General features: G+C 47.3%; 1 protein-coding gene, 1 long non-coding RNA gene and 1 other non-coding gene across 6 annotated transcripts in view; 2 read left to right on the forward strand and 1 right to left on the reverse strand.

Annotated features, from left to right (window-relative positions):
* Positions 1-24,722, reverse strand: part of LOC126546133 (guanylate kinase) — a 218,800-nt gene that overhangs the window by 63,210 nt on the left and 130,868 nt on the right. The window lies entirely within an intron of this gene.
* Positions 6,297-6,368, forward strand: TRNAC-GCA (transfer RNA cysteine (anticodon GCA)). The gene has a single exon. It is a non-coding gene; the product is annotated as a tRNA-Cys (tRNA).
* Positions 7,458-24,722, forward strand: part of LOC126543837 (uncharacterized) — a 29,673-nt gene continuing 12,408 nt past the window's right edge. The window contains exon 1 of one of the 2 annotated variants that reach the window (XR_011892443.1): positions 7,458-7,893. This is a non-coding gene — a long non-coding RNA (uncharacterized lncRNA). Of the gene's footprint in view, positions 7,894-15,254; positions 15,644-24,722 lie in introns of those variants that run through there. The other variant, XR_008608433.1, reaches the window with a different exon arrangement.

The raw sequence follows: 24,722 nt of genomic DNA on the forward strand, positions 1-24,722 counted from the left end.
AACATACCCCATGCAGTCGGGCTGACTCAGCCGCAAGGTGCTTCGAGCGGCCAGTCGCACGGCATTGCAATTTTGCGTGTATTCGCGGGCCTCTTTCACGCTCGGAAAAACACTTTAATGTAGCGCGTATAGAGCAACAGAGAGCTGAATCGGGAGTTTTTCATGCTGCTCTACAATCTTCTCACTGACACTTTTCATCTAATCATAATAATTCAGAAGTTGAATTCAGAAGACTAATTCTCTAATTAGGCGGAATGAAAAAAAGAAAAGAATCTGAGTATCTCCAAGCGACGGCAAACAACATTACCTTGGTTGTGTCCAGCTACGTGGCATTTGCATATTTTCAAATTTTGGTGCATGATAGTTGGGACACCCTGTATAGCGCTGCAACTACTCGAAGGAAGACCACGCGATGAGTTGGAAAAAAGTTACTCGCAGAATCTCCCGTTGGAGTTAAATAAATGACACATAAGCATTTTCTGCTAATCCCCTGCTGTTTCATCGTCCTATGCTGCTGTGTTTGACATAATTGCGAGAAACACCGCGACAGGATCGTGAAACAGGGAAGCGCGGTTGCAACACCGAAATGTTAATTGAGACCAGCATGAGACGACGATGAAGAAGCGAGTAGTAGCAATGTTCACTCATGTTATATGATGGGGTGTTTGGATGATGCCCCTGCTTCGTGGAAGATGAGCAATGACCGATGCGTGCTGTAGTACGTGACGTAATTGAACAGTGTTACGTTTGGTAGACCTCGTACTGTACGTAGACGTGGTCGAAGACGCTGCCTCCTCTCGTGGCGAACCATTATCAACCGTGTTCCCGCGGCGGCTGTATATGGCGCGGCCGCGCGGGCCCTATCTTGAAGGCTATCTGCGATAGGGGGACACAGTGGGCAGAGTGCTGATAGCTTCGTGTGCGCTTTGTTCTCGCCGCTTAGTCTGCGTTGAAGCGAGAGGCAGCACAAATGTGAATTCGCTCGCTGCTGCGGGTCCTATATCTGGAAAGCGATCTCGTCTTACGTGACGGACGGACGGGTTTCATCGTTGGGTGGGCATAGCAATGCTTTCGCATTTAAAACACCTGCCCATCGGAAAGGACGAAAACTATGACAGCTATTGATTCTGGCGGCCACCCGCGGTGATGGTGTAGTGGCTTTGGCGTTAAGCTGCTAAGCCTGAGGGCGCGGGATCATATCCCGGCCGCAGCCGCGGCATATCGATTGAGGCTTGGTTTATGTGGTGATCGCAACTTTTACGCAATATGTATAATTCTGTTCTGTAGTTGCAGTGTATTACATGTGTTGTATGTTTTGACTGTTCAAAACATCTGGCTTTATATATGCGTACGTGGACTGAACTAATGCACAGAACTTTGCGACTCATGTACTGTTGGACTGTATATTTTTTTATTGATCCGGTGTTCTACTGAGTGTTATATTTTGTGTCGCAATTCTCCCCTTTTTACGCAAATTTGTTTCGTTTGCCAAGTGACAAGGAGTAGCCGGTGCCACATTAAAGGCGCCAACCTCTCCTAACATTCACTTCAATAAAAAAAAAAAGAAGGCGAAATGCAAAAGCACCCAGGTACCGTGTATTTGGTGCACGTTAGAGAAACCCTGGTTGTCAAAATTAATCCGGAGTCCCCCACTACGGTGTGCTTCATATCGTGGTTCTGGCACGTGAAACCGAAGAACTTCTGAGGGTTCACGCGTGGCCATACGCAGTGGAAATGTTTCTGGAGCGCCTAATTCCAGCTCCTGCTCGATATCATTCCATGTCAGGTGGAGACACGACCGCACAAGTGGTGACGCGGGCGCGAAAATACACCAAGGTGAGAAAAGGACAATCAGGAAGAGGAACGAGCAGAATAAAAAAGCGAGAGGCGACCACCCCGAAAGATAGACGGCGGTGTTTATCTTTCGGAGCACGCCAAACCACAAAGCCCGTGTTCATAGCCGTGCCAAGAAGCTCGGAACGACGCATTCTGACATTCTGTGCTCTGCGGCAGTGCGGGCAGTCTACTACGCGCCACGTGTAAACAACTCTCCGAACACCGTGGCGCATGCAGTGACTATCTGGCAGCAGTGGACAGTGCTCTTGTCCTCGCCCGCTCTCCCTTCCCTCAGCTGGCACCGTAAACAGCAGCCGTCAAAACAGGCCGTGCCCCCGCTTTTGTGTTGTGGCGCCCTCCCTTTCCTAGCGTCGCCTCGCTTTATCGGTGCACGTATATTTAGCAATCGCAACTGACCTGTTCTCGCTTCTCCGCATCCTGGAGCGAAGCGGGGGTGGGCCTTTCCATGCGAAGCTTCGCTTGCCCGCGCTCGGATTATGTTTGGGGTAGGGCAGCCATTTTCACACCGATGATTTAAAACTATACATTTCTTCTACACAAGGAGATGCTACATCGTTCCTGCCTTCGATCCGGCCTGTGAGAAATACGACAAATTCTATATTTAACTAAAAAAATTAAATTATGGGGTTTTACGTGCCAAAACCACTTTCTGATTATGAGGCACGCCGTAGTGGAGAACTCCGGAAATCTCGACTACCTGGGGTTCTTTAACGTGCACCTAAATTTAAGTACACAGGTGTTTTCGCATTTCGCCCCCATCGAAATGCGGCCGCCATAGCCGGGATTTGATCCCGCGACCTCGTGCTCAGCAGCCGAACACCATAGCCACTGACCAACCACGGCGGGTTGGTTATTTAATTAATCATGGCGAGGAGTCATACTAAGTTACTGATTTTATACAGTGGGGGCGATGTTGTGGTGCAAGCCTCCTATGAGGCGCAGAGTGCGCGACACATGGCATTGCTATCGTAGACATGAAAGCAGATGTCATTACAAGATCAACCTAGCAACAAAAAATACAAATCGACAAACGCGGAATACATGCGGCACTTTAACAAAGCGCATGCTCCTCATGCGGGTGTCAATACAAATTTGCAGACCAAACTATGGACTGCGGAGGTCGGTTCGTCTGTAACGTGATGGTATTGGTGTTTTGAGAGATAACCAGAGGGGGCGGAGCTGCAGACCGTTCTTTGTCCATCATAGTACGCTATAGCGATTGCACCTGTATACCTCTCCCCTTTTCGAAATTTTAATACACCTGTCGCACGCAAGCTTTTCTTCCTTATCAGGAACCGACTGTCGTAAAGTTACCGGCCAAACAATAATGTAATATCCGGAGCAAAAGCCCTCACCGGAATATGTCTGTCTGTCTGTCTGTCTGTCTGTCTGTCTGTCTGTCTGTCTGTCTGTCTGTCTGTCTGTCTGTCTGTCTGTCTGTCTGTCTGTCTGTCTGTCTGTCTGTCTGTCTGTCTGTCTGTCCGTCCGTCCGTCCGTCCGTCCGTCCGTCCGTCCGTCCGTCCGTCCCGTCCTCGGCTAACCGTTTCCCAGCCAACTTAGGACCCTGGGTAGTGCATGGTCTAAAGGGTAAACCATCGGGCTGCTGCTGCTGTACTACAGGTAACCGAGTTTAAAACCAATTGTCAGACCAACTTGTGCCACAGGGTATGTGACACTGCGCATGTGCTGCTTTTCAATAAACCTGTTTGACGCCAACTTTGACGCCGATTAACCTCGTCAATCATCTCCAAAGGATGGATGCACCAACATTTTTTTTTTTTCGATTCGTAGTCCGAACATATTCCTTGGAGGACGCGATTTTAAGCGATAAATTCCGGTTTCTACCAGATGTGAAATGCTTACGAAAGTGGTTGCGATCGGCCAACCGCTTGGCGCGGCTTAATTGAATGAATGCTAGGCGGGTGAGATAACTAACAAAATGTAACGTATAATGGAAAGCAATGATGGAGAAAAGGTAAGTTATAACTTGCAGTAGGGTATTACATTAAAACATGGGAACATTCCTACATACAGATAAGAAGGTGGGTGACATAGGCAGTCAAAGGCAGTGATTTTTAACACCGCGTTATACTTATGTCAAAAGGGTTACAAGTTTAACATATGGTAAATATTTCAGATCACGACTCAAGTTTTAGATGTAAAGTAAGACAGTGGCATCCCCTTCAGCTGAATATGCGGCAACTTTTGCTCTTTCTTCTTTTTGCTAAGTTAAAGAATGCATAATCGAAGTGACCGCGAGCTACCACTCGTCGTTGCGAGAACTAATGTAACGGAAGAAATTGGTCAAGCATGAAGTTCACATCTAACTTGTTCGAATTTGAAAGTGCTTTCGTAAGTATAGTAGCACACGCGTACAGACGAGTGCGAACAAAATGCCGCTGTTCACATATCTACGTAATGTTTCTTTAAACTTTAGGAGTAGTGGGAAAATCTGCAGCGTGCGTGCATGCGTGCTTGCTTTACAGAAAATCACGTCGCACGCCGACACTACGTTACGTCCCGCTCTAGTGAAACCGCGTAAAACCGTATGCTATGCTCCAACTCAAATATAAGCAGATCAAGTGATCGACATCACTGCCGCCTGCAATGGAATTTCGATAAAGAAGCGCAGAAGCGAAATATAAGCCGACCTCCTTCCATCCTACTGGCAATATTCGCAAGATGAAACAAAGAAGGTACGGACGTCGTTTGACTTCAGCCCAAACTAATGCAAATGCGACGTGCAAAGAATACATATTGCAAGGTGAACCTTCATACGTATAGAAAAAGATTCAATTTTTTTAACAAAACACCAAGGACTTGTGCATGCACTTTCCTTACGCTGCACTTGTAGACTGGCTGTTCCAGTTTTCTTGCATGGTGCGCCTTATTTTGGATTGTTGTAAAGAGAACGTGCCGGCCCCGTGTTCGCGGTGAGGCTTGCCTCGTCGCGATGGAGCACAACTACTAAAACTGAATGTTGGCTGTGTGAACGTGTGCGAACGTTTATACCGACAAGGAAGTGTGACCAGTCTATCGTGTACGTCTTGCGGCTGCTGCGAGACACTTCAGCACCAGATATTGGTGTGTCCCGCTTTCAGTGCGCAGCGCATGTCGCTAGTGAGAGACTATCATCTCCTTGGCCTGCGGTGTACGACACTCGACGAATGTTTGTACCCCAGTGCTTGTGCGTCTCGAAGCGATCTGGCTCATCCCGCTCTCCTTACTTTTCTAGAAGTAACTAACTTAGGTCCACGTTTGTAGCTCGGGTGACGGGACCTCAGACACTATTTCTGCTATTTCGACATTCTTTAGTGGCGTGGCCTGCAGTAACCGGCCCTACTGTGTGTGACCTGTACTGTGTGTGTTCTGCTTATTCCTTTGAGATTTGTCGTCTTGCGCTTTCTTTCCTCTTTCCTCCCCTTCTTCCTATCTTCTATTTCTATGTTTCTTTCTCTTCCTCCTTTCTGAAGAGTAGGCAGGCGGCGTGCCCCTTCCGGTGGCAGTTGCCAGCCTGCTCCTTGCTTTCCCTTTCCTATCATGTGTATACATGTTTTCAAATAATATATAAGGATACACTGGGACAGGTTCTCTCAACTTATGTTCCTCCTGAGGTGGAAACGCTTTTAATTCAGCAAGTTCTTTCTGTTGAAGCGTGGTTATAGAACTACAGGTGGTCAAAATTAACCCGGAGTCTCCCACTACGGCGTGCCTCATAATCAGGACGAATAAAGAAGCGCGGACTGGACGCAAGCATAAAAAAAGGCACATACAGACATCCATTAGCGATTTTGTGTGGGAACGTGCTTCTTTTTTATGTCTTTGTCAATCAAGAACCGAAACAAAAGCACAGAAGAAGACCACCAAGAATCGCGGGAGGCCATTCTCGCGGCCCCGGGCTTGGCGAACCAGCGAAAGCTGGGGAACCGGGCCAGGGAAGTAGCAAGGGCCAATGGCTACCTGGACTGAGGAGGCCACCCGCCTTGGGTGAGGAAAGAACTCTTTCTCACTCATTCGCATTATTAAACGTTTATTCTTTGTCCAGTTCGCGCTCCTTCACTTGTCCTTATGGAATGCAAACGTGCCCAAACTGCCACCTTTGTGAGCTCATAATCAGATCTTAGTTTTCGACATGTAAAATTGCAGAATTAATAAAAAAGTAAAACATAGTAAAGGAATGAGGTAGTTTTTAGTCATGACCAATCAACTGTTGCCTTTGTCCGCATACTGAGACCATAGACCAAATGCATGTTAAATTTCATGAAGTACGGTGTTACCTCGCGACATTTTGCAAAGCGCAATTACAAAGGCCATGACTATCCCGCCATACTCGATTAGTTTGCTACCTTTCAATGAACCAGGGAGACTCCTGCGGCTACTCAGTCTGGGAAAGTCGCCCGAGGATGTTTAAAACATAAGGGCAGTCACTGGAAATCATCGGGGGTATAGCTCAGTGGTAGAGCATTCGACTGCAGATCGAGAGGTCCCCGGTTCAAACCCGGGTGCCCCCTTGGTTTTTTTTCTTTTCTCGCGCCCTCTTCCCCCCCCCCCTTTTTTTTCTTTCTTTTCCAAATACATTAGTCTCGACTTTAGTCGTCGGGATAGCTTCCACTATTATCATAAAATTGCGAAGTGGTACTGCGTTGCCGTGTTTTCGACAACGGCGGCTGCAAGACAATGAAGAGCGTGCGCACGATCCTTGTTAATTAATGTGCGTGATCTTTGACGACTTGCCCTTACAACAAAGTGCGACTCTGCCGTCGAACGATGTGACGCAGGTCACACATCTGCGTGAGTAGACTTAATGCCCGAAATGACTCATTGGCGACATCACCGAGTGCTCACCGTATTTCTCGCTCAGTCTACCAGTTCACGAGGAATCTCGCGATTCTAGCAAATTCCTGCCCATGAACTATATTTTTGATCAGCGAACTGAAAAGCAGCGGATTATGTTCCCATACATCTTTTTTGAGCAACACGCGAATTCCGATAATGAGCAGCTTCCGTAAATAAATTAGTTATTTCAGGCGAAACACCATCCCTCGCTGTTCTTGACGCTCGGGTTGCACGAATGTGGTTTGTTCCGAATTAAATTATCGGTTGATAATCGTCCAGGGTATCGATCAACTGAACAGTCTTGCAAATGGGGCCTGAAGCAGACGAAGGCAAATCCCAGTAAACTACTCCCCCTTTAAAGAAAAAAAAAAAAAAGAACAGCATGGCGTTGATCAACGATGGCGAATCCTTCGTATCGTATACGTGATGGCGAAGGTTCCCAGGCTGGCGAATTTCTGCGCGTAGACGACATGCCAAGTTTTGTCTTCTGCCCTCAGTAGCACGGCAAGCACCAAACACGCCGTGCAGATAACCGCCGTTATCTCGGCAACCACGACTGCCGCAACCCGAGCTTGGCAGCGTCAGCTGCCAAACGGGTGTGGGAAACGGGCGCTTTAGCCCACCGCGACTAAAGTCTTAAAATCTCGAGTGTTTTGGAGACTGGAGCGATCGGCCACAGTTTGCCTCGCGTCCGGGTAAGAACGAAAGGCAGCACAACTGCCAGATCGGCCCAACAGTGGCCGCCCGATGCCGGCACATGGCAGTCACGTGGCCGCGCTGTATCCTACAGCGGGTCGCGTATTTGCCGTTTCTCTTCTTCGAAAGGACGCGCGTTCGCGACTTGCCATTATCTGCGCTGGCCGATTGTGTCCAGCTGCATCGAAAGCGTGGGTAGCGGACGGCGCCGGGCACGGTATCGCACTTACCCGTCGCTTTTTTTGCGCGCAGGAGTAGCACGCGACACCGTGCTTATCGCGCATCCTGTCAGTCGGTGGACGCGTGCGCGACCGATGACGATCGCTTTCGCACTCGCCCTAAAATGCTTTTCCTTAGCTGCTTCGCTCCAAGGGACGCCCGCGTCCGTAACAGGAAACCACACGTCGCCGGTAATGTTTATGCTCGCGGTCGCGTCTGGCGTCCGTGCTCGGCGTCCCAGCGTGCAGTGCGCATTACGCGCCGCCCCCACCGACAGGAAACAAGGTGAGCAAGGAACGTGTGGCCGCAGTTATGTGAGCCATTCCATACAGCTCTCCTTTGCTTGGTCACTGTACACACTTTCTTCGCCCATAGCACTGAGGAATGCTCTCCGCCTCATGTTTAATCCTTTCGATTTTGTCAATTTGATTTTCGCCAATTTTTAATAAAAAATTGACGATCGAAATAAAAAATTCTAATCGAAACCAACAGTCACTAGATTTTAAGTTTTTGTTTTAAATGCAACAAACCTCGTCAAGTTTGGTGCAGTGGTTGCCGAGAAAAACGAATTCTCCTTTTACGTGCATTTATATAGGAGAACTCGAGCTAAAGCTTCCTCTTAAGAAATTCAACGAAAAAGCGGCCGCAGCTTGCAAATGCGATATGGGACCGGAGGCATCATTTGACGCAGCGCAGGCATTTTTTTTTTCTTTTCTTTTCGCAGCAATGAAGAAACACGATGGAGGGGGCGAGGCTGACAGCGTGACGAAAGACGGCGATATACTGCCTCCGGTCGCATACCGCATTCGCACGTAACGGCCGCTTTTTCGTCGAATAACTTTTTTCGTAAAATGGCACGCCCCTTTTGTCGCTTAACGTCTATCGCAGTCACCGACAGCCTGTTCGATCGATCTCTGTGCGCGGACCAGCCTTTACCAATTCCTTCAACTTACATTTGAGGGCACTAAAAGCGCAGCGCGTTAGCCGGCAGTCACGTGGTATTTTTAAAATTTCGCGCAGTTTAAAGAAAGCCTGGAAAAAATTAAACAGGGCAGTTAGCATATAGGTGAAATAACCTGATGTTTCTGAACAAGCGCTACAACATTTGTATTGGATTTTTTGCTAGAGTTAGTATTTAAAAAGTTAATTAAGCAATCTTTGTTGATTACCAAGCTTGGCGGATTGGAAAAAAAATATGACGTGCTTCATATGGCTCCGAACAATACTGCGCCAATTCGACACGCGTAGCGCCAATGTTTTTTTTTTTTAAATAGTTGGCCCAAGTTAGCTGAAACACCCTGTATATGACGAACGAACACCATAGGTCTTATTACTGTATCTTTGCACTATGTTTTTAAATCAATTTTTTTCTTTGAACAGCTTGGCAAGTGCTAGCTGAGACACATTGTATACATCCAGGTAGAGCTTGTCCGCATGGCTAAGTAACTTATTTCGATAGGTTTCCCAAACGATTCATTTTTAAGCGCTGTGAAGAAATTTCCAGGATGTCCTACATTTGTGTATCTGTCCCAACGCATCCGCCAAGGTGCAAGTGTCGACTCTGATGAGAGCAATTGGAAAGCCATGGTGTCTACTATATCAGGATGTTACATGGTATTCTCGCGTGATCGTTTTCGGGGATGGCAACTTGTGCGACATTTCGCGTGACTTGGCACTGGTCCCGTCGGTCGTGTACTTCGTCCGGTGCCGGATCACGCGAAATCTCGCGAAACTGACCGTATCCCCGAAAACGATCGCTCAAGAATAGCGCCCTGGTTTACTGCTGGACCGTTAATGTAGTTGATGCATGTGAAGCCACCGCCTATATATAACAAGACGCAGTCGTAACACAGTTTTAGAATAGCGTTTGTCGCCTTACGTACGTTAAACGTAAACAATGCGGAACGTTACGGTGCGCGTCCTTTCAAGTCTTTTAGTTTACCGTACGGAAACGCAAACGTAATGAAGACGTTATAAAACAGGGCGCCACCTGGTGCCTCCTGCCAAAGTATCCAAGCCAAGACGATCCACTAGCAACCATCCTGCTGTTGCTATGCGGACGCGTCTCGTTAGGCCTACGGGTGCCAGAATCGCCGAACGATTTCAGAAAATAGATGCGCTATGCCCTCATAACTAACGTTTCAGGTGAGTTTAGAGAAAGCGAAAGCTCATTACAATAGTTACTGGCGATCAGCGAGAGTGAGAGCGTAGCCATCACGAGAATTAACGCTGAAGCGGGAGCCATGAGGGCCGCCATGTTCGACAACGCTATTTCTTAGCGTCCGTAATATTATAAGGGTGTCACACGGCGCACTTTTGATCGCGATCAAGCCCGATCCGGATCGCATTTCTCGGTCGTGATTGGCTTCTTTGCTCAAAATACGCGAGAGAGCCAATCGCAGTCGAGAATTTCGATAGAGATCGGTCCCTTACAGAATAACCTCTAAATTGTAATTTAGAGGTTGTAATACACGCAAGTCAAAATTACTATTCCTATCATAAAATGGTATATTTTATTTAATTATTTCTAGCAGCTTTTCTTTGACGCCGTAGTGGCGCTGTCAGCGCAAGACGCTATCCGCAAACGCAAAGCCCTATTCTAAAACTCTTCACTCCTGCGTGCTCCAACGCTAACACCCGCAAAGCTCTTTGGGGCCACAAACTATTGGGGCCCCTATTCTAAAACTCTCTAGTAATGTTCGAAGCATGCATGAGGACGACGCTATTTCTCTACGTACGTAATGCATTCACGTTTGGTTGCAAACGCTATTCTAAAACTGTCCCATTATACTGACAACGCACGCAAGTTCAGCAGCTTGCCGTGTTCCTAATCTTCATTCGGAATCTGCTCACGAGGTGCCAGACGCGCATGCGCAATAGCCACGGCGCAAGCACAGCAGACGCCTTGCAGGGGCTGATCGCGGAACGCTGTTACATGCGTGCGTGATACTGTGATATCAGTGGAAAAACGTTGCGAACGCCAGCTTTCGTTTCGGCGTGCGCCGCATCCGGGACGAATAGAACGGGTAAACGAGAAACCCCCGTTCGGCAGTCGTGCCGATTCCTGCGCTGACACGGCATCAGCCAAGCGAAGCCTTTGACGCGGCGTCTCTGGCGCGGCCCTTGGCGTTTCACAGGAGTCTCCTTCTCTAAGCCCTGTGTGCTTGAAGGCACATTTCCTGGTCGATATAGCGTGGGCTCCAACCCTGCGGCCGTGCCAGGCTAAGCTCGTACTCGCGACCCACTTCTGCGCAGCCTTACGCGCGCAGGATCGGAAGCGATGTGTTCCCGACGTCTCTCTTTGGATCGACTGTTCATTTAGTGCTACATGCGGCACGGCTGCCACGGGGTCTGTAAGATAAATTATGGGGCTTTTACGTGCCAAAACCACTTTCTGATTATGACGCCGTAGTGGAGGACTCCGGAAATTTCGACCACCTGGGGTTCTTTAACGTGCACCTAAATCCAAGTGCACCGGTGTTTTCGCATTTCGCCCCCATTGAAACGCGGCCGCCGTGGCCGGGATTCGATCCCGCGACACCATAGCCAGTGAGCAACCACGTTGGGTCACGGGGTCTGTAAAAAGCGCCCACGGTTCTTGGTGTTGCGAGACGAGGGTCTTGGTACGGCAGATCTCGCGTCCTCGAAATTTACTCAGAAAACCGTTAAATGTCATCGATGCTTAAAACGATGAGACAGCTGCAACCTCCCTTGACAACAAATGAAGCAAAATACTTGAAAGCCAGACTGCAGCCCACGGTCACAACAACAATTAGTTCGGAAACATGGCGCTTGCACAGCGCGTGAACTTGACATGATAGGCAGCATGACCGAGAAACTGTCAGAAACGGATATTATTCCAATGGTTCGTGCGTGAGAAAGATTGAAATTATCAAACTGCGGTCCTGCTTTCGAGGCACTCACACCATGGCGCTGTACATAGAAAGTATGATGGAAATAATTAATGCATGCAGCACAGGGGCACACGAAGGGCAACAATAACCGTGCGAAAACGGTTCATCGGAGAAGTTAGAAAAACTGAGCCAGCGGCGTGGTCCGCGTTCACCGATCCCCTAATGTTTGTTTTTTTTTCGCCATGGCGAGGCTATTTTCGCCGTCGTGGCCGCAGTGTCTAGGTTTGCCGACTCGCAAGCCGGCGGCCCTCCAGGATAGCGCGCACAGGCGAGCACGACCTCGCCGGCGCGCTCCCCTCTCCGGACGCGTCCTCTGCCAACGCCACCTTCGACGCATGCTATCCTGCCGGTGATGACGCTGCCATGTCACGTGGCGCGGCGGCGGCGGCGACGGCTATAAAAGCACCGCTCCGACCTCAGCTCGGCTTAGACGGACAGGCCTCGCAGGCCTGGGTCCTGGCCGGCCGTGGCACGACCTCGCCCACGGTAGGCCTGCCAGGACCCAGAACTCGCGGGGCAGGACGAGGCACGTGCCGTTGCCGTGCCCCGGCCTGCCTGGGCCCGGCGGTCCGGGCCCGCTCGCGCAGGGTCACCCCGTCGGACGTCCCGGCGGTTGCGCTGCTGAGCCGTGCCGAGTACGCTTGGCACTAAGCAGAGTCGCTGCGCTCTGCACACACGGTGACGTGTGCCGTCTATGTATATGAATGCCCATTGCTTTTTCGACCGCGACCACCCATCTCGATGCAGTCGAATATTAGCGACCGCCGACTCACCGATATAGGGGAGCTCACAATAGCCCGCGACCGCCCCGAGATTCATAATCATGGCACTGTGAACGGTAGTTTGACGCAAATGTTCCTGGCGCCTTCTTAGGGATAATCGCGGTCGTGTGTTGTCCCCGGAACATTTTACGATAAATTTACTACATATTTTGAAGACTAGATCACTCACAGCCACGGTTGCTGTCTGGAATAGGTGTCATCCTGGCGCTTTAAAGGGATACTAATGAGCAATACAGTAAATCAGCTTAGACTGTTAAAATATTCTTTAAACAAATTTTCATTCGTTTGGCGGGAAAACGTTGTTTTTTTCTGAAAAAGACTGAAATCACAATAAATTTTGAGTCGAAATCTCAGCGCAGGTTCTTTAGCAGTGCGATATCTTGAATTTCAGTATAGCTTCGCTTGTTTAGGTCATTTTGCGGTACAAAAAATCCGTCTAAACTTGTTGAGTATTTCGTTGCCTTACGATACTCAATAGGGGAGAGGCGACAAAAGCGGGACGGTTGGTGGAGCGGGACAGTTCAAACATTTTTAAGTCTGCCTCAGCTGCGCAGCTGAGGAAACCCATAACAGATAGTGCTAACGTAAGAACATATAGTTTCAGTCATAATCTTTGACTGCTTCATCGTGTAGAAAGAAGTGCGGGTGAAGGAAAAATTGCACTTTTTTAACTGCAAACGCTAAGTTACTAGCGGTTTTTTCTTGTTACCATCCCGAAGGAAAAACAGTAGGCAAATGTTCCGATGAAGGAAAATAAAGAAAAATGCAAGACGCGCATTGCTGGAGTGTTTTCTACCACTGTGCTCACAACTATAATGAAAAACTATTCCTCGTGAAAACTTGTGCACTATGCCGTACCCTTGGCCGGAATGGGACAGCACGACGGAGGGAGGAGTGTGACGCTGTCTCATTTGACTCTAATTTCGCTGCGTGCTTTTGTCATGGTTTTAATCGCAGATTTACCCTCTGTAATCAGAAGGGCCCTGCAAGAAATGAAACGAGGAACAGCGGCAGGAGAAGATGGAATAACAGTCGGTTTAATTAAACATGGAGGAGACATAATGCTTGGAAAACTGGCGGCTCTTTATACGAAGTGTCTATCGACTGCAAGGGTCCCAGAAAATTGGAAGAATGCAAACATTATACTAATCCACAAAAATGGCGACGTTAAAGAATTGAAAAATTATAGGCCCATTACCTTACTCCTAGTATTATATAAAATATTTACCAAAATAATCTCCAATAGAATAAGGGCAACACTGGACTTAAGTCAACCAAGGGAACAGGCTGGCTCCAGGAAGGGATACTCTACGATGGATCACATCCATGTCATTAATCAGGTGATCGAGAAATCCACAGAGTATAATAAGCCTCTCTATATGGCTTTCATAGATTACGAAAAGGCATTTGATTCAGTAGAGATACCAACAGTCATAGCGGCATTACGTAATCAAGGAGTACAGAACGCTTACGTAAATACCTTGGAAAATATCTACAGAGGTTCTACAGCTACCTTAATTCTACACAAGAAAAGCAGGAAGATAACTATAAAGAAAGGGGTTAGACAGGGGGACACAATCTCTCCAATGCTATTCACTGCGTGCTTGGAAGAAGTATTCAAGCTATTAAACTGGGAAGGCTTAGGAGTACAGATCGATGGCGAATATCTCAGCAACCTTCGGTTTGCCGATGGCATTGTCCTATTCAGCAACAATGCAGACGAGTTACAACAAATGATTGAGGACCTTAACAGAGAGAGTGTAAGAGTGGGATTGAAGATTAATATGCATAAGACAAAGATAATGACAAATAGCCGGGCAAAGCAACAAGAGTTCAGGATCGCCAGTCGTCCTCTAGAGTCTGTGAAGGAGAGTACGTTTAACTTGGTCAATTAGTCACAGGAAACCCTGATCATGACAAGGGAATTCACAGAAGAATAAAAATGGGTTGGATCGCATACGGCAGACATTGCCAGCTCCTGTCTGGAAGCTTACCATTATCATTGAAAAGGAAGGTGTACAATCACTGCATTTTACCAGTGCTGACATATGGGGCAGAGACTTGGAGAATGACAAAGAAGCATGAGAACAAGTTAATGACCGCGCAAAGAGCGATGGAACGAAGATTGGTGGGCATGACGTTAAGAGACAGAAAGAGTGGTTTGGATCAGAGGGCAAACGGGTATAGACGATATTCTAATTGACATCAAGAGAAAAAAATGGAGCTGGGCAGGTCATGTAATGCGCAGGTTAGATAACCGTTGGACGATTAGGGTTACAGAATGGGTACCAAGAGAAGGGAAACGCAATCGAGGACGACAGAAGACTAGGTGGAGCGATGAAATGAGGAAATTCGCGGGCGCTTGTTGGAATCGGTTGGCGCAGGACAGGGGTAATTGGAGATCGCAGGGAGAGGCCTTCTTCCTGCAGTGGACGTAAAACAGGCTGATGATGATGATTATAATGCTGCTGCTGCTGCTGCTGATGATGATGATGATGAACTACCTATTTACTCTTACATATTCATAACGTTCTCCTAAATGAATCTTAAAACACAATTACGGCATGTAAGCACGTATGCTGCGGCATAAACGAACCGCCAAGGATTCGTGGCAAAGAAGGGCATGACAGAGAAACGAAGACATTCAAGAAGCAGCTAGCAGGTGAGAGACAAGTCTATTTCCTTGACGCCGGAAGAAACCGAGCTGGAGAGGGACTTGAGCCTCGCTGACAATGAACCGCCGAGCCCTGCCAGCAATCAACTTTCAAGGGGCCCCAGCGAAAGGTTTAAAAAAGCGTTACTACTTGTATGATTGTGCTTGAGTGATTTTGCAGGAAACGATCAGTCGTCCCTTTTAAGGGCAAAATTAAGAGCACTGATGGCATAGATATAGTTGTGAAGAGCCAAAAAGGAAGAGGAGAAAGATATTTTTTTTTTCTGTTCATCCGGACCTTGTGTATAATGCCGAGTAAAGACATTAGGTTACCAGAGCCACAGGGGAGCAAAGACTGAGCTCCTTGCTTTTGCACAATGTTGACCTACCCGGGTACAAGGAAAGGTCACTTACAATGTGTTCCATTGCTCCAACGCGATGTTCGATTTCTGCCAATAGAAAGGGTGGATTGGAACATTTTGCTGTTTGCATTTAAAGGTAATGTCTTTCTTAGCGAGTAACCGCGATTTCCCGTATTCATTTTATTGATTTTCAGCCTTTTTCGTGGGCCAGTCGCGAGCAAGTGCAGCCTGAAAGTGTGGGCCGTTCCCGTGGGTAGTGCAGTCTAAAAAGCGTGGGATGTCCCCGTGAGTAGGGCAGTCTAAAAAGGTGGGCCGATTCCGAAGGTAAGTGTAGTTTAAAAATTGTTATTATTAAATTATGGGGTTTTTATATGACAAAACCACGATCTGATTATGAGGCACGCCGTATGGGGGACTCCGGAAATTTGAACCACCTGGGGTTCTTTAACGTGCACCTAAATCTAAGTACACGGGTGTTTTCGAAATTTCGCCCCCATCGAAATGCAACCGCCGTGGCAGTGACTTTTTTTTTCTTTTTCTTCCTTTTTTTTTGAGATAGGGTGCTTTCTGGCATAATTTGATCCCGTGACCTCGTGCTCTGCAGAATCAGAATCAGAATCAGAATCGGTTTTTATTGAGATCATTAGAATGCAGCCCAACACCATAGCCAATAAGCAACCGTGGCGGGTGAGTTTAAAAATTGAAGCAGGCTACATAGTGCACTACAAAAATTGAAGCAGAAGAATAATTGTCTAGGACCTCTAGCACCGCGTCAGAATTAGGATGAGCGGCCGTTAGCGCCGAGCCGACAAGCCAGGTGGCTGTGGAAGGCACCATGCGACTTCAGGGCATTTCTACAACTGAATGCAGATGATCTGAATAGTGGTTTGCAAATTTATTTATTCATGGTACCCTTAAATTCCCTCAATTGCGGGTATCGCATAGAAGGGGGCGGGGCAATTCACTAAAAAAGGCAACCAGTAGCCAAGGGGAAGAAAAACAAGAATTATACAGTGACGAACATTGGGATGAATTGGTACGCTCACAAGGCTAGCATTGTCTAGACATATATCAGCGTCACATACTTTCGCACCCTTTACTAAAGCCATTTGTTACTGTGAAGTTAGCAGTGTCTTAGAATTCCACCCTGATGGTTGCATCTCATTACGCCGGAAATGTACGCTCCTTTCCGTTATTCACTGCTATACTTACATCATTTTGTGGATTGTTCGTTTATTCAAACAACGAGAAGTAAAACAAGAACAGTTGTTTTGGATATACCGTCTCTGGTCATCTGAACAAACAAACAGTGGAGCCTTTTCTGGTCCAGCACGCGTTTAACACCATGGTAAGAGGTTAGTAATAACACGTACACTTCAAGTTAATTAAATTCTGCGGTTTTACGTGCCAGATTCATCATCTGATTATAAGGCACCGCATAGTGGGGGACTCCGGATTAATTTCAACGGGCATATTCAACGTGTACCCAATACGCGGTACAAACAAGCGTTTTTTTGCATTTGGCCCCCATCGAAATGCGGCCGCCGGTGCCGGGATTCGATACCGCGATCTCGTGCATAGCAGCGCAACACCGCAGACGCTAAGCAACCCCGGTGGATCCGTATACACTTCAACAAAATAAGAAAAAATGGTGGAGGTCACTCCTAAAGCCTTACGTTCCGCTACACAGAAGTACCGTGCGCTGAAAGTCACAAGACAAAATACGAGAAGGAGTGACGCCTGAGGAAGAGGCACCAAAAGCTTAAGCAGCTCTTACTCAACTCTGCAGCACGCCTCCAAGAAAACCTGTGGCAACGCATTTATTGCATAGTTATTACAGAATACCCAGTGGCGTAGCAACAGGGGGGGCCGGGGGGCCGTGGGCCCCGGGTGCAAGGGGTCAGTGGGGTGTCATATACGTCTGAACACACCCGTCTTTCCGCCGGCTACACCCGGGGGGGGGGGAGGTGACAGAAGACCTATGGGCCCCGGGTGCTAGACGACCTAGCTACGCCACTGAGAATACCGCATTCTATTTAAGGGAATTGTAGAGGGGAGGATGTCGTTGTATTCGTCATTTATTTAGAACAACCCGGTGCCTGACGACAGGCGAACCAAACACCACTATTGTCAACTAAAAAAAAAGTAGAAGGGGGGGAGGGGAGGTTTCTGCTATATATATTACGACGTGGTAAACATTCAAAGCACGCGTTAAATTTTATGTATTTACGCTCATCCGATCAAGCAATGCAAAAAAACAGGCGTGCGTTTATTCGGCATATCGCCGTATACCGTTAGTGCTGTAGCAAGCTTTGACCAAGAGATCTGGAGAGAGAAAGCAAGTAGAGGAACGACAAGGAAAGGTGACGAAGAGAGGAGAGAAAGAAAGACAGCGACTGGCCGCTCGAGGCACTTTGCGTGTATTCGCGGGCTTGTTCCACGCTCGGAAAAACACTTTTACGTAGCACTTATTGAGCAGCAGAAAGCTGTATCGGGAGTTTCTTATGTTGCTCTTCAATTTTCTCATTGACAATTTTCATCTTATTATAATGATTGAGAAGTTCATTAATTGATTAGGACTAATTATCTAATTAGGCGGAGAATAAAAAATAATTTGGGTATCTCCAAGCGACGGCAAACATCATTACCTTGGTTCTGTCCAGCTATTTCGCCTATTTTTAAACTGGCTAAAGTTAGCTGGGACACCCTGTGCACATGTTTCTGTTTGACACCATACGTGATTCATATATACTTCTTTTTGCAATTGCAACACACGAACGGAATTACTAGGGCTGAATAGTATGCAGCTCTATATTAAATTACATTACAGATATGGCGACCTTTTCAAGGAACGTGAACGTTTGCTGGCGTCCGTTACAGTTAATCGTTAAAATCTAAATGGTCAACGAGTGAAGGGCCCGGGTGAAGGTCCCCCATATGTCAGTTGCCCGACAAATTGAAACGGCACTTCTATGTGGCTATATAGCGATGGCCAATTCGGACATTCATGCCAAGGAATCACCTATGGACGTTGTTTCAGTTTTTCACTGGCCTTATTGGCAACGTCTTCCCCTAGCCCCATCAACAATGAACCATTGCCTTTGATAGAAGACCCGGACCCGAGCACGGCGGAATTGGGTAACCACACACAATCTTGTGAGAAAAGCGTTCGTACGGCACAACACAGCCCTTCTATCGAGCGAGTTTCCAGTGTCGCTGCAGATGTCTTCACCAAGAAAACGGGGGAAGATTATAGAAGAAAAATTTGAAAAGCAATTATTATTGCTTATAGAAAATGTGTGAAGGGCTGCAGAGCACGCTTTAAAAGAGCCAGGCCAGCTCGATCTACTTGCTGTGCTTCTGCAATGTTAATAAAAGTAGGGGCGAAAGTAACGTTAATGTAATCGATTACATTTTAGTAACTGCTCAATTACTTTCGTGGGGCAGTAATAGGTAACTGCAATCAATGACATTTTTTTTTTTTCAAATAAGCGATTGCAATTGTAAATCGGTTACTTTTTCTCTGTAACACATACAAGCCTAGACGGGAGCTGGTCGATTCCGCTGTATTCCACCATTCTAACACCAGGTCAACGAGGGAAGCTTCAGGCCGGAGCGAACGTTTCGACATGGGCCTTCGTCAGGACAACTCCCTTTGTCTCGGACGATTTCTTCTTGTCGAAACGCTGGCTGAGTCTCCTCTCGTTTGTACAATTTTGTTCTCGTTGAGCGTTCACTTTAATGTGAACCCTTCGCCTCGTTTAAATACTGTTCTAACGTAGTGCATCGAGCAAGTACGCCAAGTTGCTGCGCTTCGAAAGGCCTTGACAAGGGCACTCGACAAAGGCACTTGACAAAGACAGTGACAAAAAGTGCAAAATAATCCCTATAAGCTTAGAAAGAACCTTGACAGCATGATCTTGCTCCACGTTTCAGGAAATTCGGGGGCACGGTGTGCGCGCTTAGGATTCTTGTGCGCTGTCAAGAAAACACACAACGCGACACAACACACAACACACACGTTGCGCAGCTATGTTCAAATGCCTCGAAGCACGACAAAACGACTCTGAACAGATCGGCAGAGAAAGGGGCCACTAGGCCTGTCTCCGCAGTGCCTGTTCTCAAGCATTTGGTGCTCGTAACAGGCGAGCCTATAGGCGGACTTGCTTGGAAATATAGTGTAACAAACTTCTAGGGTGAATGCTGTGGCTGCGACGCACCCGCACTGCATCTTAATTTGATTCTCGTACCGAGAAAATATTGCAGCTTGATGTATACTGTACGTGCGCAATACACAAATACACAATACACAGAAGTAATCAGCTACTGATTCATCTGTGTCACTTTGAGGCTTTGATGCACAGTTCTTGCCACAGTTTCGATCTTGATTAATTTATGCTTTTATGTTTTGCTGTAATATGAGGAGAGTAATGGAGTAGCCGAGACACTTTCTACCTCAATCTCTCCGCCACAGCAACCCACGCATAGCAGAAGAGATCTTTCCAAAGGGAGGCGAATTCTGCACGACGATAAGGAGGTTCACAGCTCACCATATGTCATGATGACTCAAAGTTCGGTCATGCATGAAAAAGGCCCGCCCAAATCCAGGTACAAAAAAAAAAGGGGGGGGCGGTGAACAACAAAGCTAGCGCGGTCAAGATGTCATTTCTTTTTCTTACACCCCACAGTGCGCGGATCGCATTTTCACTTGTTTTTTCCAAGTGCATTGCACCCTGTATCTTAATCGCGTGAACGACGGGGTCGAAATTGGGACGTCGTGCTTGGATCGGCAAAGAAGGCGTGCCCCACAAACTGCATGTATACGGCCAGCAACGGGGAAAGAGCGCGAGAAGGGTTTTACCACAAGGATACTTAATGAGCCATGGGGTTTGCGCATTTCTCGTGCAGTCGGTAACATCGAGCAGTCCTTGACACCGACTTCAGATGATGCTTCTCATTTCAGGCCGTGCTATTGCCCTGTCTCGAGGCAAACATGTCGTCTACCTTCTGCTGCCAGGGCCGAGTGGTTGCGATTCACTGGCAGCGACTGTTCGATGAAACGCTTGCGTAACAGCAAACTGCGTGGTCAATGCTGTGCAGCCTTGTACGTGTGGGTAAGGGGCACCTGCAGGTCAACAGCGTCGTGAAGCATTTTTGCAAAAAAAAAAAATCCTCTGCAGCTTATGCCATGCTCAGATGCGTAGAAGCCCTGCTCAGCGTGCGTTTTCCGAGAGAACGCTGCAGGCGAAATAGCCTGTGCCACGAATAGGCGGCAGCAAAGACCTTATGCCATGAAATCATGCCGAGGACAATGGCCACGCTGGCATAGTTGCATCCACAAGTCATTCGGTGTTCCCAGAACTCGAGAGAATTAAGGGCACGAATAAATGTGGCAGCGATAGTTTGCTCACATCCTCCGTGCTATCAGCCGTGGCCGCCTGCAGGGATCTCAGAACGCTCAAACACATTCGACAATGGCTGAGACGTTCTTCAATAAGACGTTGCCGCTTTTGTGTCGAGGTTGAAAGTTTCACGGGGGAAAAAGTGCCAAACACATGCACATCCGAGATCCGCGAAATACAAAGCATACAAACTCAAGCCCTTCGGATAAGTCTCCGGCTTCCCGATTCGAAGCTTGCAACAGTCGCCGTTGCCCAGAGCCATCAGGTGGCCGTACACACAGCGCCATTGAGCGCTATGTACAATTCACATGCAGCACTTGTACTGCGTCCTATCCGACCGCCTATCCTTTGTGGAAGCGCGGAAACCACGGGCTGCATTCTCCAGTGTTGTCGGCATACTCGCCGTGCCTCAAGTCCGTGGCGCGACCATCGTCTGCTGCGTGATGCCGCAAAACCTTTCGTACGTCTTGTTGCTTTACGATATTTGAAAGTAGGTCGATTTTCCACCGTTAGCTTTGAACCAAACAACTTTTACTTTGCTTATATGAGTCATACTTGGACAGTGTACACACATGCGCTACCGCAATCTCGTGAGCTCTGTATTTTCCAAGATTTGGACAGATATCTTGGAATGTATGTTTCTACACTAGGTTTATTCGATTCATCCAAGCTTCTCTACACCTTCTGCACCTAGGCCTTCGATTCCCCGAGCGGTGCACCCTGCACCCCCGTCCTCGATTGAACGGGGTGCGAGGCAAGATGCGGTGCACCCTTGAACCTTGCAGTGACTGGGTGCAGCCCGGCACACTTTAACTGACACCACCTGCACCTTCTCGTTTGTGGTACCGTGCACCTTTCATTTTAATCGAACAAACCTACTCTTAGAAAAAAAAGGTGGCCTCAGTTACTCGCCAAAATCTAGTAACTGCTTGTCACAAAATAAACTAAGGGCGGTTACAACGACGCCGAACGGAGCTGGTTGTTGCATTTACTACCCCAAGGAGGTATTGCATGCGAATGGCACAGGAAATTAGTTTACGAACCATAGAGGCACCTGTGTAGTGGCATAAGCTACCCAATTATATTAGTGAGGTGCTTTTCTTCCTCTTTTGCTCCCCCTTTTTTAACAACCGACACTTCCATTGTCAAGAAATAATTAGACCGCTTCGCATCTAAAAGTGTAAACACGTATACGAGTTTTAAAAAAACGAGGACTGCATTGCCGGTGCACACAGTTGAGTGATTTATAGCACCATCAAATACGGGCCCATAAGCATCATGACAGGAACATTACGTTGCATTTAATAAACTGCACTGTACAGAAAGGAACAAACGACAAAGCGGAACAACTCATCGCACAATACAATGATCGGGATACTATACGCGACATGTTTCTAAGAATGACCGCATAGGTATATATATATCAAAGCTGCGTGCCACAACACAGCACATAACTATTAATCCAACATAATGATAGAAGCTATATTTTATCTAAACATCGTATTAAGACCACCACTATATGCACAACATAACAGACCACAGGTGGGGGTCGTCCAGAATCTTGGAAGAACGCCAACATAATCTTAATCCATAAGAAAGGGGACGCCAAAGACTTGAAAAATTATAGAACTGTCAGCTTACTGTCCGTTGCCTACAAAGTACTTACTGAGGTAATCGCAAATAGAATCAGGAACACCTTAGACTTCTGTCAACCAAAGGACCAGGCAGGATTTCGTAAAGGCTACTCAACAATCGACCATATTCACACTATCAATCAGGTGATAGAGAAATGTGCGAAATATAACCAACCCTTATGTATAGCTTTCATTGATTACGAGAAAGCGTTTGATTCAGTCGAAACCTCAGCAGTCATGCAGGCATTACGGAATCAGGGTGTACACGAGCCGTATGTAAAAATGCTGAAATATATCTATAGCAGCTCCATAGCCACCGTAGTCCTCCAGAACGAACAACAAGATCCCACTAAGGAAGAGCGTCAGGCAGGGAGATACGATCTCTCCAGTGCTATTGACAGCGTGTTTACAGGAGGTATTCGGAGACCTGGATTGGGAAGAATTGGGGATACGAGTTAATGGAGAATACTTTAGTAACTTGTGATTAGCTGATGATATTGCCTTGCTTAGTAACTCAGGGGACCAATTGCAATCCATGCTCACTGACCTGGAGAGGCAAAGCAGAAGGGTGGGTCTAAAAATTAATCTGCATAAAACTAAAGTAATGCTTAACAGTCTAGGAAGAGAACAGCAGTTTACGATAGGTAGCGAGGCACTGGAAGTAGTAAGGGAATACAACTACTTAAGGTAGATAGTGACTGCGGATCCGGATCATGACACTGAAATAATCAAAAGAATGAGAATGGGCTGGGGTGTGTTTGGCAGGCATTATAAGATCACGAACAGCAGGTTGCCATTATCATTCAAGAGAAAAGTGTATAACAGCTGTGTCTTACTAGTACTCACGTACGGGGCAGAAACCTGGAGGCTTACGAAAAGGGTTCCACTTAAATTGAGGACGACGCAACGAGCTATGGAAAGAAGAATGATGGGTGTAACGTTAAGAGATAAGAAGAGGGCAGATTGGGTGAGGGAACAAACGCGAGTTAATGACATCTTAGTTGAAATCAAGAAATGGGCATGGGCAGGACATGTAATGAGGAGGGAAGATAACCGATGGTCATTAAGGGTTACGGACTGGGTTCTTAGAGACGGGAAGCGTAGCAAGGGGTGGAAGAAAGTTAGGTGGGCGGATGAGATTAGGGAAGTTTGCAGGGACAACATGGCCACAATTAGCACATGACCGGGGTAGTTGGAGAAGTATGGGAGAGGCCTTTGCCCTGCAGTGGGCGTAGCCAGGCTGATGATGATGAAATTCTGCCATGAGGTCAGTGGGAGAAGCAGATGTAAATTTGGCCTGCTTCGAACCTACATGCGCGAGATGAAGTTAGTTATCATCATCGTGCAGCGGTGGCGTTGAGGTGGAGCATCCGCCTCGCGTGCAAGAGGACCGTGGTTCGAATCCCGGTGCCGCGCAATTTTCCACCGGATTAAAAAAAAAATCCGCGTGTTGATAAAATTGCATAAACAGGCCTGAAGTGCGGCCTGATCCCGGTGACCAGAACCGGTAACGCGCACACCCTCACCGGAGCAGGATTGGCCACCCTGGTGCAGTACTTGGCCACAACCTTCCATAGGAAAACAACAATCAGAAGTTCAGTTTCACTAATAAAGGCAGGGTAGCAATTTAAGTAACCTAAAGTACTCATGAATGGAATTCTGGGTTTTCGCGTGCAAAAAACCTCGATCTGATTATGAGATATGTCGTCATGGGGGACACCAGATTAATTTTGACCACGTGGACATTTATAACGTGCAGGCAGCGCACGGTGCACGAGTGTTTTTGCACTCCGCCCCCATCGGAATGTGACCGGGATCGAACCCGCGACCTCGTGCAACGCCACAGCCGCAGCGCTATCGCGGCCGGTAAAGTGTTAATCAACGCCAGGGCACCAACCGAGAGCTGTCATGTTACTAAGAGCGAAATCCACGCGTGTTCACACGTGTACAAGAATTCTTCAACAGCCGGTCCAACACGGAGGCAATGCCATATTCTCACCAACTCGATGGGAGATGCAACCTGGTCTGGCATGTTATACATAAAACATTATTAGCCTCAACAGTTACAAACATAAGCTTGGAAACCAACGTTCAAGAACGAGTTACTGCCCTCATAACAATACCAAACCAAATGTGCAAGTGTACTTTGAATAAAAAATGTTTTTTTTTTACATATTTTGATGATAGCTATCCATGCGTACGTAGTTGTCACGGTGTAAGGTAAGACCTAAACGAGTACACTTTGCAACAGATTGTAGGCTGTCAAACTTATCAACGTTTGCCACAAAAAACTCGTGTTCTGTGGCTTACGGATCGCACGCTTCCACAGAACCAAATATTTCATTTTATTTATTTACATCATATTGC

The sequence above is a fragment of the Dermacentor andersoni genome, chromosome 1, assembly GCF_023375885.2.
Source record: "Dermacentor andersoni chromosome 1, qqDerAnde1_hic_scaffold, whole genome shotgun sequence".
Classification (NCBI taxonomy): Eukaryota; Metazoa; Arthropoda; class Arachnida; order Ixodida; family Ixodidae; genus Dermacentor; species Dermacentor andersoni.